Raw genomic sequence first — 5,775 nt, forward strand, 5'->3', positions numbered from 1 at the left:
CTGGAGCCCTAGGATATCATGGGAGAAAGGTGGCCCAAGGGCATCATGGGAGGGAGGCCAACCCAGAGCTCCAGAGCCTCATGGGAGGGAGGCCAACTCCACAGCCCAAGGGCGTCACTGGAGGGAGGCTGCCACGGGCCCTACAGCAGGCCACCAGGGTGGGCCGTGAGGGGAGGCTGGGCCTCGGCCTCCGCTGGACGAGGCTGCAGCCGTCCCCGTGCACCTTGCTCAGGGCAGGGAGGCTGSGGGCAAGGCTGGGCACTATTGGGGAACCGTATGCAAAAACAAAAAGCAGAAGAGGGCCCCTTTGCAAGCTATAAAATCCTGTGGTTTATATATTTACACAGCTGTGTTTTTAATAACCTGTGTGTCTTAAAGTGTAGTTTTTAAAGTATCTTTTTTTTTTCTTTTGAAAATGCTGCAGGTACTTTTGGTCTTTAATGCTCCATGCATCTAGTCATTAATCTTGATAGTACCTCTGCATTTTTATACCAACTTGATAGTTGGGAAAACTGAGCTATAGAGCAGCTAAATGACCAAGGTTAAAGTTATCTCACAAATTATAACATCCGGGCTTTGGGTCTAACCAGGAGACAACATGCTTTTTAAAGTTAAACTTTCTGAGGCTTGTCTTTTGCATTATCTGATCGAAAGTTACTTTGCAGTGTTTGCTCCTGCATCAAAACAAACAGTGCATCAAAACATAGAATTTCTTATTTTTCTTTTTAGAGTCATTCCTTCCTATCATCTGGAAGAGAAGCCACTGAAAGCTTCATGACCACAAGAGGGCATGTTGTTTTGCATTTAACATCCAACTGCTCTCAGTGCCAGTCACAATATCTGAACAGGATAACTTCATGCTTATGTGCAAATTTAGTATGATGGAGGTGGTTCTACCGAAAACTGAAGTAATTCCACAGTGCGTACAGCATCTTTACCACTTCTTGTTTTCTGCCTGAGTGTGTTGTGCCTGACCTGAACAGACCACACCTCAGAAGGAGACTATGAGAGTTAATTAACCTCTTTAGCCTACTCAGGTTTCTACTGCTCCACGGGTACTGAACAAGAGCCAATTACTGACAAAAGTGTTGCTGAGTTATGGGAGACAGGCTATTGTCTGCTGCACATGGTACAGGGCTACCAAGGTCATTTTGATTGTATCATGTAACACAGCTGCTAACAACTGCCAGTTACTTAGAATGGCTTTGAAATAGCTCCGTATCGGTTGGCAAAATCCTGGAGTCATCCTTCCCTTTGGAAAGTCATCAGTGCACTAAGGACATGGTGACATGAAGGTAAGAAGCTGGTGTACTCTGCTGGACCTCAGACCTACCTTATATGCAGTAACTGTCTGACCTGGGTCTCCATTCTACAGTCCTTCTGGTAAAACATGTATAATCCTAAGTTACTGCATTTGCCTTCTTCCTAGAACTTATGTATGTTGTTCTTTTGTTTCTTTGCTGATTCTGAGATTACCTTAGTTTGTTTCACCTGGAAATATTCATGCATTTCCTTTTAACAAGGTCTCCAAAACCATGTTATTAGTTTTTTTTTGTTTGTTTTTTTTTTTTTGTTTGTTTGTTTGTTTTTTGTTTTTTTTTCCCAGGCTTGAAGAATAGCAGTGACTTCACATAAAGTTCTGTTTTAGAAAGTGAGTGTAAAAATGTCATTACGAAAGTATTTTTTGCTTCTTGTGAAGGCTGTGCCAGGACCAGCTGCAGCCACAGTGGAGACTATGTGCATGTTGGTGGGGGGAGAATTTGGCACTGCTTCTGCTTAGTGCAGGGGAAAGGGAGAAAGGACAGGTAATAGATGTCAACCAAGGGCTTATTCCCAGCTAGCAGAGTTAGAAATCTTGTAGCTTCAAAGAGGAGGAGGAGGCTTAGGCAGGGAAGAGCGCCTTCTGTAAAGGAGGCTTGGTTTCCTGCCTGTTGAAGGAGAGTGAAGTTCTTTTCTTTTGTCACTCTTAGGTGAGTGAAGCTTCCACACCTATTTGCTTGAGGGAAAGTAAAATAAAATTTGAAGTTTTTCTAATAGCTCTGGTGCTTCTCCCAGCTGAGAGGGGCATTCCTGTAGGAAGCAACTTTTCCACTACGTGGCTGCTCTCTGCTCCACTGTCATGTGCTTGAGATCAAATATCTTTCTGGATGATGCTGACTTGAGGATTTATAGTTTCTTGAGCTTCCTTGACTAATCAGTTCCCATATAACACATGATCTGCAGTATTTTGATTAAATATTTCTTCCAAATGCACCACGTAAAAGGCTTTTAACTGACCTCAGACAGGGTTAGGTGCTAGGAAGTTTTTAGTAATAAAATGCTCCACACTTAGAGATACTATTGTGAAAGAGTTCTGTAGGAAATGATATAATTCCTGTTACTTTAAATTTTCAAAATTAGACATCATTTTTAAAGTTAGAAAATTAGAAAATTTTATGTGCATTATTTGATCTAAAAGTTTTTTCAGTTTGATACCATTCAAAACAACTTTAACACTGACCAAAAGTCACAGTCACCATTAAACTACAATAGTTCGCCTTTTTTTAGAGAAGCTGGATGACTTGAGTGAGGCTTTAAAAGAGCTGAAGAACTGATACACAAAATAAATAAGCTCTCCTAGGAATTCATAGAAAACTAGGATTTGGGAGGTCCARGTTTTCCAGGGCAGAGATCTTCTGGCTCTGACTCTTCGCAAGATTCTTCCAAGTGGAGAGGCCTGATAATGTTGTCTTTTTTCACACTAGTTTCTTGAATCAATATTACTACTGTCTTTAGTTTCTTTGTCTTTTCAAATGAAACACTGTTTTTGCTCCATGACAGATGACTTTAAAAATTCAAGTCAWCAGGTATTTTTAGTTAGAGTCAAAAGAAAGTCACATAAGGCTGAAATAAACTGCATTCTGGTCTAGCACAACATCAGCCCTTAAATTGTGAGAAGCCTAGGAACTCTGGGCTGTCTCTGTACAGCAGATGGCATTACAGGTAATATTTATTATACTCCAATCCCAAGGCTAAGAGAGCAGGGAGGGTGGATTGACGTCAGCTACAAGTGCATCAGTCTTAATACGAGCTGAAACCATTGCTTGTGCCTTCAACAGTTGATTACATTTTACACCACTGCATTTATTAGTATCTCTAAGCAGGCCTATTGGGAAGAGCTCATTTTGTTTTGCAGCTTAACTGAACTGATGTAAATGGATCTTGGACTTTGAGTTGGGAAGATTCAACACAGCAGCAGTAACCAGGGGGATGCCCTTTGCCCCAGATTTTCTGCCAAATTTGTGCATTTGAGAATTTTAAACAAATATCACTTGGCAGGATATAGCTCGTCTGGGTACGAGAATAATACTGGGTGAGACAGCAGGGCACATTTCTCACATACTGGGAGGGATTTACAAGGAGATTTATCAGTAGTGATACTGTACAGCGAGAAACAAACCCTGTCCTATTTCATTTAAAATTGYTCTGTTTTTCTCACAGGAGCTCAGGCTGTTCTGAATGAAAAACACTAGTATTTTCTCATCTGAGTAAAAGGTGTCATCATGCAGGAGTGAAAGAGTTCAGCAAAGGTTAATTATGACATAAATGATGTCTTCCTCGGCTGTCTGGGTAAACCCAAGTGGGTGAACTGGCATGGAGGGATTTTGAACTGCTAMTGATGAACTGATGGTATATCCTGGCCTGGAAACACTTCTGAAACAGTCGTGCTCTGCCAAGTGAGTTTGACAGCTTTGCTCTTGCACTGAATTTCTCAATCTGTGAGCCACGGCTGACTGGCAAAGTGCTATGAAGAGTGTCCCATTCTCCTCTAAGACACATGCAAAGAGGGAAGAAAAATTCACCTTTAGTTGAAGTGAGGTAGAGGATTAGACTGAGAAACAACTTGTATCAAACCAGCCTAGGACAAAATGCCTTATGCTGCTAACTAGAGCTGCCTCAGGGCACTTTAGCACTATGCGCGATGCTGAATCTTGCTACATCAAGGGAAAAGGGTTTGAGTCAGGTTGGGCTTAATGTAGAAGGGACATGGGCAAGAAGGAGGAAGAAGGAAAGGGAAAGATGATGAGTAAATGGTGTGTCTGTGTTTCTTTTTCCTGCTAGAAATATTGAAGGGGGTGCGGCAACAAGATCTGCTGCTGAGAGGAGCCACCYTGCAAGTGCTGTCTGTCATTCCTCACGCCCTGGCCAGCTGCGGCACAGCACACCCTTATCTCCAGCCTGTTGGCAAGAGCAGGGGCAGCTTCTGACTTCACCAAAGCAGGGCTTGGGCCTTCTGCAAGGTCCCCGCATTTGCTTTCCCGACATTCTGAATATAAAATGAGCAGATTAATTTTTGAAGTTYGGACACAGTTTTGATTCTAGGCAGAAAGTTTTCATGCATCATTTAAGCCTCTGTGAGTTTAAAGGCAACAAATRTTTCCTCCATTGAGATAAACAGCAACTGAAGTGCTTACTTATCCTATTATAACAACATCTCTTTGATACGAATATTCGCAGTGGGCTGGGTCCAGGGAGTATGCCACACAGCTTTTGCTTTCACTGAAGTCAGGTTTCAGGCCAACCTCTGCTTTATTCCTGTCTATTGTTTTGTTAGTTACATACCTTCTTGATTATATAATGTGGTGGAAGCCGCTTTATGYGTGTGTGTGCATAGGCTCTGCATGAATTAATTGTTTAGAGCTGCTGTAGGAACTTTGCACACCCACAAGCTGCRCAGAAAACTGATCTGTGGTGGGTAAGCAATGAGCCTTTCTGGAAAGGGTGACTCTTTAAGGGGCTGCTATGTTCAAGTTGTTTGAGCCTTGAAAACCAACTCTGCTTCTCTGTATGTATCACAGTCTTATGTGAAATTGTGGTAACAGCTATTTTTTTTTAATGGGGTGACTGCGTATGGTGACCCTATCTGAAGAGCCCTCTCTTATTTGGCACCTAATGTCCCATATCAAAAATRGATTAATAGCCTGTACCTGTGCATACATTTCAACTAAAATCATATTTTTTTTAAAAAAAAAAAGCAGCCTTTCAGAGCACTGTTTGTACAGCTCATGAAAACACAAGGTGCTCTCCTTTTTAAAGTAAATTTTGCTTGCTATGATCCATGCAGCCATCCTCAGTCACCCAAAAGCACAGAAGGCCACCGAGTGCCTTCAAGTCATTCGGAGCACGCGAGACACGCAACCCGATACGGGTGTGGAGGACAAGTATCTAGGCCGGGCGCAGCGCTGCTAACCCGTGGGCCGAGGAAAAAAATAACTGCGTAATTGCAGAGGGGRGCAGCGAGCGGGCGGCGCGCGGCGCCTCACGACGCCGCTTATCGGGGCGTCATGTGAGAGGGCGGCAGGCTGAGAAGGGGGGGGGAAGGGTGCCGCACGGGCTGCCGGGAGCTGCTCCGTCTTATTGTGTCCCCCCCCGCATGCAAATGAGGCGCGGCGGGGGAGCCAATGAGGCGGCGGGCGGGCGGGCGCCGCGCATGCGCCGTGGCGCGGGGCGGGGCTGACCTCGCCGCCCGCCCGCCGGGCCTCAGCACGCGCGGCGAAGATGGCGGCGGCCGGTCGGGGGCGGAGGGGGCGCAGCGTGCAGCGCCGGCTCTGACCGCGCCAGCGCAGCGGGCGGCGCCCGGCGGCCTCAGCGGGAAGAGGCAGAGCCTTCCTCTCCTCTCTCCTTCCCTCCCGTCCTCTCCTCTTCCCCCCCCCGCCGCCGCGGGGGGCTGCTGAGGGGAGCCCGGCGGTGCGGGGGACAGCGCAGCGAGGGCGGGGGCAGGCCGAGGGGCCGGGC

At 45.6% G+C, this 5,775-nt stretch overlaps 1 long non-coding RNA gene across 2 annotated transcripts in view; it reads left to right on the forward strand.

Annotated features, from left to right (window-relative positions):
* LOC146592095 (uncharacterized) overlaps nt 1-4,995 on the forward strand; it is a 5,536-nt gene extending 541 nt beyond the window's left edge. Inside the window, exons 2-6 of one of the 2 annotated variants that reach the window (XR_014896678.1) lie at nt 30-625; nt 730-1,295; nt 1,607-1,651; nt 3,481-3,716; nt 4,102-4,995. This is a non-coding gene — a long non-coding RNA (uncharacterized LOC146592095). Of the gene's footprint in view, nt 1-29; nt 1,296-1,606; nt 1,652-3,480; nt 3,717-4,101 lie in introns of both variants that reach the window. The other variant, XR_014896677.1, reaches the window with a different exon arrangement.
* Nucleotides 4,996-5,775: the final 780 nt, after the last annotated feature.

The sequence above is a fragment of the Rhea americana genome, unplaced genomic scaffold (assembly GCF_003343005.1).
Source record: "Rhea americana isolate MKP2758 unplaced genomic scaffold, rheAme1 scaffold_346, whole genome shotgun sequence".
Classification (NCBI taxonomy): domain Eukaryota; kingdom Metazoa; phylum Chordata; class Aves; order Rheiformes; family Rheidae; genus Rhea; species Rhea americana.